The sequence below is a fragment of the Miscanthus floridulus genome, chromosome 1 (genome assembly GCF_019320115.1).
Source record: "Miscanthus floridulus cultivar M001 chromosome 1, ASM1932011v1, whole genome shotgun sequence".
Classification (NCBI taxonomy): domain Eukaryota; kingdom Viridiplantae; phylum Streptophyta; class Magnoliopsida; order Poales; family Poaceae; genus Miscanthus; species Miscanthus floridulus.
In genome coordinates, this window is record NC_089580.1 from 85,710,405 (window position 1) to 85,720,895 (window position 10,491).

Sequence of the window (10,491 nt, forward strand, 5' to 3'; positions counted from 1 at the left end):
TTGGCAGGAGCAATCACCTTGTTAATTGCATCAATAGACTTCCTACTGATTTCAATGCCCCGCTGATGCACCATAAAACCCAAGAATTGTCCTGCCGATACACCGAATGCACATTTATTAGGATTCATCTTCAATCCATGCTTCCTTGTGCACTCCAGTATCTTTCGCAGATCGGCTAAATGTGCTGTGATATCTCCAGACTTAATCACTACATCATCAATGTAGATCTCCACTAATGTGCCGATGTACTCATGAAAAATAAAGTTCATAGCCCTTTGATAAGTAGCACCGGCATTTTTCAAACCAAACGTCATGACTATCCACTCGAACAACCCCACATGACCTGGACATCTGAAAGCAGTCTTGGGAATATCTTCCTCAGCCATGAATATTTGATTGTAACCTGCATTACCATCCATGAAGCTGATAATTTGATGTCCAGCCGCAGCATCAATCAACAAATCAGCAATCGGCATTGGATAGCCATCCATCGGTGTGGCTTTGTTGAGATTCCTGAAATCAATACAGACACGAAGTTTTCCATTTTTCTTATAAACAGGAACCACATTAGAGATCCACTCTGCGTATCGACATTGCCGAATAAACTTTGCTTCAATTAATTTAGTTATTTCGGCCTTAATGTCAGGAAGTACATTAGGGTTGCATCGGCGCGCTGGCTGCTGATGTGGCCGAAATCCAGATTTGATAGGTAACCGATGTTCAACTATCGATCGGTCTAATCCAGGCATCTCAGTATAATCCCAAGCAAAACAATCTTTATATTCTTTTAACAAATCTGTTATTCGCTGCTTACACTTGGAATCTAACTTAGCACTAATAAAAGTAGGTCTTGACCTATCACCATCACCGATATCTACTTCTACTAAATCATCTGCCGATGTGAACCCTTGACCTAATTTTCCATCATCGGCAAACCTATCCATTAAAACTCCTCTTCAGAACCGACTGCTTGGATCGGTGGAATTTCATAATCAGCAACTCTAAGGAACTCTTTTTCCCAAGCTTCTCCTGATATGCATTTAGTTCGCTCATAAGTATCTGATTCTGCCGATGCGATGATATAAGAAGAATCACCAGGGACGACCTCAATCTTATCCCCAATCCACTGTACGAGGCATTGATGCATTGTAGAAGGAACACAACAATTAGCATGAATCCAATCCCTCCCTAGAAGCAGATTATATGCACCCTTGCCGTTGATAACAAAGAACGTCGTTGGCAAGGTTTTGCTGCCGATGGTCAATTCAACGCACACTGCCCCTTTAGCCGGTGACACATTGCCTTCAAAATCTTTCAACATCATATCGGTTTTGGTCAAGTCTTGATCTCCCTTACCAAGTTTCCGATACATCACGTAAGGCATAATATTAATCGCAGCCCCTCCATCAATAAGTACCTTAGACACAGGCTGCCCATCAACTCTGCCCTTCACAAATAAAGCCTTAAGATGCTGTCTCTCGTCATCGGTAGGTTTCTCAAAAACAAGCCATCATTGGATCTAGTGTTAACTGAGCTACTTGATCAGAGAGAACAACTTCTTCCTCATTATCAGATAGTGCCAAAAACTCCATCGGCAACATGAATACCATATTAACATCTGCCGATGGACCCTTATTTTTGTGTTTTACCTGCCACTGCTGATGACCAGGCCTTTCATTGGAGGAATTTTCCTCTTGGTATAAATCCTCCTGACGCTCACGTTGCATCCTCCTTCTCTGCGTCTTTGTCAGACCCTCTGGGCACCATCGAGGAAACTTGGTTTTCCAAACCGGCTGATAACAAGTCCTAGTTGGTTCTACACGACGTATATTAGGGTCCCTGTAGAATATTTCCTCATCGGGAACTCTTGCGTTTGCCATCTCCTCAAGCTCCTCTTGATTCCTTGGAAAATATCCAGCGCGTTTACCAAGCCTCTCATGTACACTAAGTCTGCCCCCCAGCCGATCATGCACTGATGCTCTGCCTCTGATCGGCTCATTGATAGACAAACCCTGATTACCAAGTTGAAACCTCCTTTCTGAGCGATTGACTCCGTAATAACCATTACACTCAGGGCAATTTTCAACAGTTGGCAATTTAATACCTTCTTCCCAGCAATGGATGAAAAACGGACATCTCCAATGATCTTTATGTCGATTCCATTCTTCCTGACTGTCTCATTTCTTGCTGTTGTCGATATCGGTCATTACGTTGACGCCAACCCTCCTGCTGCCTTCGATGAGTAATCACAATGCCAGGTCGAGGAGGATTTTTGGAACTACTGCTTTCTCCTAGCAAACCCTTACTCTTTGCATCATCGGTAGTTATCCGATGTTGGGGGTCCACTGACGCGTTTTTCTCAGCAGCCTCTGACGTCAATACCTTGGTCTTTCCTTTGGCATCCAACATATTTGCTGGAAAAGGGTGTTGATCAATTTTCATCGGCTTCTGGGCCTTGGAAGTACCAAACTTAATTCTCCCAGATTCAATAGCCGATTGTAACTGTTGCCTGAATACCTTGCACTCATTTGTACTGTGTGAAGTTGCATTGTGCCATTTGCAGTACAAAATCTTCTTCAACTCTTCTGCCGATGGGATCACATGATTAGGTGACAGCTTAATTTGGCCCTCTTGAAGCAGAAGATCAAATATTTTATCGGCCTTGGTGATATCAAAGGTAAACTTTTCTGGCTCTTTTTGATCCAAAGGGACATGATATCGGCTTTTTATTCTTAACCCACTCAGCTAAGCCGATAACTGGTTCTTCATCAGAGTCAGAATCTCCTACTTCTTCAACAAATGATACCTTTTTACTCCAGTTCTTTTTAGGTTCAAAAACCCTAGTATCTTGATCAGAGATCCTTTGCACAAGATGACTGAGGCTTTCAAACTCCTGAGAAGCATATCTGTCTTTAAGATGTGGCAATAACCCTTGGAAAGCCAGATCGGCAAGCTGCCGATCATCCAGCACCAGGCTGTAGCACTTATTTTTTACATCTCGTAGCCTTTGTACAAAGCTCTCTACCGATTCATCATTACGCTGTCTCAATTTTACTAAATCGGTAAGCTTCTTTTCATGGATTCCAGCAAAGAAATACTTATGGAATTGTTTTTCTAGATCAACCCAAGTAATAATAGAATTTGGTGGTAATGAAATGAACCATGTAAATGCTGATCCAGATAAAGATGATGAAAATAATCGAACTCTTAATTCATCTCTGTTAGCTGCCTCTCCACATTGAATAATGAAGCGATTGACTATGTTCCATTGTTGATGTATCATCTTGCCCAGAGAATTTAGTGAAATCCGGTACCTTGTACCGATTTGGGAGAGGAATTAAATCGTATGCAGGAGGGTATGGAGTCCGATAAGAATAAGTATTGACCTTGGGCTTTATCCCAAACTGATCCTTCACAATTTCTGCTATCTTATCGGCCCAAAAAGCATCAGCCTCCTGCTGACGAACTGGTTGAATTTCTACAGGAGGTGCCTGCTGACATCCCTCCACATATCTTTGTAGCCCACGATCTCCAGCAATCGGCATATTTGCCGTTACTTGTGGCCCATTAGCCTGTTGGAAAGGATTCATCGGCTGGGCTGCCGATGCTTGATTCTGGAAACCAGCTTGCATATGACCTTGTTGAATCCCTGCAACCTGCTGATTTCGCTGAACTGTATGTTGAACAGGTAACTGTCCTGACCAATCATTATTAGAACTCATCGGTACAAAACTTACCGATGGCTGGTAATTTGCTGATATTGTTGGATAATTATAACTGGTTTGAGGCATGAACTGAACCCCAGTTTGACTCATAGCAGGGGCTTTCTGCTGCATCGGCAGTAAGCTCGCCGATGGACTTGAATTGAATGTTTGAACCATAGGCATCTGGAAACCTCCTGGAGTTGGTTGCACAGAAGTAGTTGCGGCATATTGAGGCACTTGAGCCATCGGCGAAACGGCCGATGGTATAGGCGCTCTTCCTACTGCATCAAACACTTGAGGTAATCTAGGATTGAAAGCAGATGACTCTGGAGGCATGCCATATCCCCACCAATTAGTAGGAATCTGGCTATTCTGAGACACAGGGCCTGACATAGCTGATGCCGATAGATCTGTATTAAGCTGAACTCGCCCTCCTGGTAGTACCTGATCTGATTGTATCGGTGTAGATTGAATATTAGGTGAGCCTGCCAATACTGGAGGGGAAGTAACTTCTGTACCCACAACGGCCGAAGGAGCCGATGGAGTTTTGACAGATGCCGGCTCTGGTTGATGATAGGCAGGCCCAACGTAATGTGGTGCCGCTTGTCCTTCTTTGAGAGTTCGAACCACAGCATTATGAACAGTATTGGACAGCACATTGGAATGATTAATCAAAGCATGATTTACTGCAGAATTAACCATCTCTTGAAGTTTACCAGGATTGGAGTCAAAGGTAACCTGCCGAGGCAACGGCAAATCTTGCTTCTGGATGACTTGTCCACTCTTGTTCAAGCTAAACGATCTCAGACAAAGCTGCTTGTATTCTTCTACAGCCTTTTCCATAGCCTGCCTCTGTTCTTCCTTGAGATCTTCTTCTGATACTGCGATAATGTTCCCTGAATCGATCTCGGGATTGAACATATTGATTGATTGGTCCCACCGAGCGTGCCAAAAGATGTGTTGATGCAAAAGTGGATCTGCAAACACAAAGGGCTAATACCCGAATCGATATCCAAAGCGTGCCAGTCGATTTGACCTGCTAATCGACAAGGATGAAGATACGAACACTTTGGTCCTGACAACAGCGATACGCCCGGAAGTCACTGGCCAAGAGGTGCTCACGCGGAACTCGAGAATCGCCGAAGATCGCACTGAAACGATGCAGCTCGCCGAATCAATGAGAACTCGTAAAAAAGGAAAAATATGCAAATTGACGAAGTCGCCGAAAAGTAAGTAGATGCAAATAGGAGTAAAAATTGGTTTTGATATTGATTGATATATCTATTACATTGCCCCTTACTCCATATTTATACCCTGATCTAAAGAGACACAACCAAACACAACTAGGACACCAATCCCATATCTAAGGAAACACGTGACTCTTACATGAATCATACCCTAACAAATATAGAAAAGGAAATCAACTCCTATCTATTTCCCTGTCCGCCTCAATTACGATGGAAATCTCACCGTCCTCCTTCCCATCGGCATACTCCCTATTTCATCGGCAGTAGTCTTCAAGTCTTCCTTCATCGGCATACTCCCTGTTTCATCGGCAGTAGTCTTCAAGCCTTCCTTCATCGGCATACTCCATGTTTCATCGGCAGTAGTCCTCAAGCCTCCCTTCATCGGCATCGACAATAACACCTCCAACCTCATCGGCAACGCCCGAGTCCCAAATCAACCTTTCCATCGACCATCACCAGCTATCGGCAACCATCTTTACAAACTGGCTTTCATCGGCTATCAAAGTATTCAATAACTTTCCCCTTGCCGATTAGTCCACTCCGATTATTTTGACACGTGCAAAAAACGGTGTCAACAAATTGCAATCTTGGTCTGTGCTTTACTTCCTAGCTTAGTGATAGGCTAGTTGGTAGGTTTGGAACCTTGGTTGCATAACTCCTTTTTGCGGTAGAGATAGCAACAAACTAGCAAAACCGTAGTTGCACATTTAGATAGTTTATCTTTTACATAGGTTTTTGCTAAGAATAAATAGAGGCCATAGTTTAGAGTTAGAGTTTTAAGTTTCCTAATTCACCCCCCCTCTTAGGTGTCATGGTCCTTTATAAGTGGTATCAGAGCTGATTAGCTCAATTTGGACCTTTGGCTTCATCGCCGTTGAGCCGCTATTTAGAGTGGTTGGGATGGATATCTCTAGGCCTTCGTACTTTAACAGCACTAACTTCCCCTACTATAAAACTAAAATGGCTTGTCACCTTGAGGTGGTAGATTTGGGTGTTTGGAGAGTCACTCGTGACAGGACAAAACCCATTAAGAATCTCGACAAACCCACAGAGTGAAGAAAAAGAAATTCATTTCAATGCTAGAGCTAAAAATTGCTTGTTTGAATCTTTTAGTATAGATATGTTTAACCAAGTGTTCACTTTAAATACGACACATGAAATTTAGTTAAAACTCCAAGAGCTCCATGACGGCACAACTAATGTCCGTGAGCAAAAACATTGTCTAGCTAAACAAAATTATGATTCCTTTAAAATGAATGATGATGAGCTTGTTCGTGATATGTATTCTCGTTTGAATCTAATTATCAATGAGATCCATTCAATAGGATTAACAAAGCTAGATGATGCGGACATCGTGAGGAAGATCATCTACGTGCTACCACAAAATAAATATGCAAGCATCATCACCATCCTTCACAACATGGAGGACTTAAGCACCATGACCCCGACCATAGTCATTGGCAAGATAGTGGCATTTGAAATGTCATGGAAGATGGGTCAAGAAGAAGCCTCATCATCAAGCAAAGGCAAAGCTCTTGCATGTAGTGAGAAAAAGAAGATGAAGGGCATGTAAGTTGAGACAAGCTCAAGCTCAAGCTCCTCAAGTGAAGATGATGAAGAAGAAGAAGACGATGATAATGATGATGATTCAAGTGATGATGATCAATCTTCTTTTAATGAACTTGTGCAAGAAAATCTTAAATATGCTAAGGACTGCACTAGCCAACAAAAGAAGCTAAAAATGTTACAAGAAAAGATAGATAGTTCACAAGAAGCATGTAAAACCTTGCTTGAATAATATGAGACATTTGCTAATCTCAATATTGAACTGTTTACACCAGAATTTGGAAGGAGGATCTCAAGAGCTCGAGAACTCCCAAAATCATGTCAGCAAGGGATCGATTGCGTGCGGATCGGAACTAGCTGATTCAGATGCAGCGCTAGAATCAACTTTCTTCAGATAGCACCAGCAGATAACGACAGAGGCTATGACCGGCGCTGGGACGAGACATGCTGTACTCTACAAAGAGGGAAAGATTAGAGTCCAAGTTATCTTAAATTAGGAATGTTTTCATTATGCCAAAGATTGTATTGAGTCGTACTCAAGCAAGGTTCGTTTTTAGGCTTCGGGTATAAATACCAAACCTCGGCTATTGTAAAGGACATCAATAAATCAAATACAAAGTCAATTACTTTTTTTAGCTCTGGCCACCCCTTAGGAGTAGGAGTAGAGTAGATCTCAGTGAGTTCTTCAGCGAGTATGGCTGTATCAATCTGGTCGACCTCCACTGCTTGTCTATAAGTACTGTTATGGTTTATACCTTTGTTCGTATGGCTGCATCGATCCAGTCGACCCCCACTATGACCTTGGTATAGGCTAGTTATCGATTCTTGTCTAATTCAAGTATGGCCTGTGTGATTCTGCCTCACACCCCACTGCTTGAATTAGATAAAGGTCGAGTTATCAGCTGTACCTTAGTATGGCAGTCTTTGGTAGATTCATTAAGTTACCGATATTGCTTATTGCTTTCATTGTTTATCTAATTACAGCAATATCACTTTGCCCGATTGAGATTAATCTGGATCAGCCTTATATCTTGTTTAACTCATTGTTTGCTAATCTAAAACTAATCTAATCTACATCTTAAGCGATGAGTTATGTTTTTATCGGCTGTTTTGCGTCAATCTTAATCGTGCATAGTATGTGGTTAAGGCATGTCCGATCTTGAGTAGATGTATTAGTTAATGAAAACTGTTCCATGGCCCATCATCATGGCCTATGGGATTCTGCCTCTCACCCCACTGTTGACACCATGGAGTGGGGATCATTAGTTAGTAGACCTGTTCCTAAGAAGGCATGACCTTAACTGTGCGCTATGCCTAAATCGGCTATTTAGCCGATATCAAATGCTTTCACGAACAACTCACATTACGAGATCATTGAAGTAGAGATAAGTTGAAAGATGTGTTAGCCCCATGATCTTGTTATGGTATTACGGCCTTCATGGTTCTGCCTCATGCCCCACTGATGTTAGTAATGAGTTAGGGTCATTGAGTCTATTGTTGTTTCTATGGCCTGCATGATTCTACCTCATGCCCCACTGGTCATGGCGATAGATGTGATCTAACATGTTCATTAGATTTACCTTTATTAAATGGTTAAGAGGTGTTGAGTTGTTTCTTTAAATAAAAGGAGTTCAGTTACTTGTAATCATTGGCTCAGTATAAACCAATCATCATTGATATCTTATTGCCATTGATTAATATTTGCTTAAATAACATTTATCCTAAATGATAACCGATCCTTCTTAACAACCCCATGAGCTTTAATTGATTCATTCTTGTGAACATGCTGGGATCGGCTATTTAGTCGATTTCCTCCCATATCGGCTCTCAGAGCCGCACATTTGGGACTGTTTGGCAACACCGGCACGTTCTGCCCTTAATTACTGATAAGCTTTCTCTCCTTGTCAATTGTAGGGTCAAATTGACTAACACGTCTTGGGAGGATTGTGCAGGATCAACCACCCTTGCGCTGAAGCCAGGCGGATCTGCTCAATCGAGTGGAACCTTCTGGCTTGCTACGTGTGTCCTCGGCATGGAGGCAAAAATTTTGTGTCAACACACGTTTTTGGCACGCCCAGTGGGACACCACAATCGTCATGGCGGCTCACAATAACGACAACATTCTTATGGTACACTATGAAGACCTACCTAATGAGGATAAGGATACCATTGGCAAGGCTACAGAAGAATTTCAGAAGAAGTGTTTGTGTCCTACACCAAAACACATGACATCACAATTATTCAGAAATTTCCACTACCAAGAGTTCTACTACATGGGTAGACAGATATAGTTGAAGCTAAAGATAGATGTTTCTTTATAGAAGCCATAGACAAATCTGTTCATCATACCATATCGAGCCACAATGAAGCTTTCATTGATGCATTTCACAACACCATGAAAGAGGCGATTCATGGGATTCTAGTTGGTCAGGTTGGATCGACTTGTTACAACATTCTAGATCCATCAACTCAAGGGACTAATCAAGTCAGTACCAGCCATCAAGAAGCAGTACTAGCTGGTAATGGTGATGTCTAGACACTTCAAGGTTCATCTGAACAAACTCCAGGCACTGCTACGAATTAGGTACAGTACAATCCTACACCATCAATACAACATGTACAACAACCGACGAGGCAAAGTCAGAACTAGATGATCAATTTTAGCACATTAGGCCACATACCATCATTGGCTCAAAAAATAGCACCATCAATTCAAAAGATCCGTAGAGATATAGATCCTTATGTCTATAATCAGAGACTTCAAGCAGCAAGCCAGCAAAGGACCCAACAGATTAAGATTCCACAAGGCTATCACTATGGCACGGATTATAACACCCTCCACATGATGCCAAATCCAGGATATCAAGGCCCGCGAGATTTCAATCCACAGATGGGTCAGCAAGTACCAAGAAATCCAAATCCATAAGCTGATGAGTTGCTGCTGAAGGTGACCGAGATGATGAAGAATCAGTTCGGTTTGAAGCCAAAGGGGCTAACCTTTTCATACAAACATCCATATCCAAAATGGTATGATTTGGTCACTCTTCCTACAAATTATGGGTTCCCAGAGTTCGCTAAGTTCACTGGTCAAGGTAGTACAAGCACAATAAAATATATCAGTCGGTATCTTACATAATTGGGTAAAGCATCAGTTGAGGATGCCCATCAGGTTTGGTTTTTCTTCTTATCCCTGTTAGGGCCAGCCTTCACTTGGTTCTCATCACTACCAGTCAACTCCATTGCCAATTGGGCTGACCTAGAGAAGAAGTTTCATACATATTTTTACACTAGGACTAGAGAAAAGAAGATCACCGATCTGACAACCATGAGACAGAGGACTAATGAATTGGGCATTGAGTTTCTTTAGAGATTCCGAGAGACTAGGAATTTGTGCTTCTCATTGAGTTTGGCCGATGATCAGTTAGCTGCTTTAGCTGTCCAAGGAATGCTACCAATATGGAAGGAAAAGCTGCTAGGACAAGAATTTGACAACTTGGGTCAATTGGCTCAACGAGTAGCAGTGCTCAATAGCCAATTCCAGAGTATGCGCAGAGACACTCGATTCCAGAAGAATACCACCGAGCTTATGATCCAAACTCAGCAGATGACGGCTATGAAGATGAAGAAGAGGAGGTTGCTGTAGCTGAATGGAATTGGAGCAAAAAGACAGTAATGGTGTCAAATCCTTGGGAAAGAGGAGTCAAGGAGAGCTATGACTTTGATGTCATGAAATCAGATAAGCTCTTTGACTTTTTACTTGAGAAGGGCCGGATCAAATTGCTGGATAATCATGTTATGTTGCTTCCTAAACAGTTAAAGAATAAGAAGTTTTGCAAGTTCCATAATGCTACTTCTCATTCCACTAATGAGTGCAGAATTTTCCGGTAGCATATACAAAGGGCTATTCAGCAAGGGAGGCTCAAGTTCGATATGCCTTGAAAGATGAAAGTTGATGATGATCCTTTCCTAGGAGA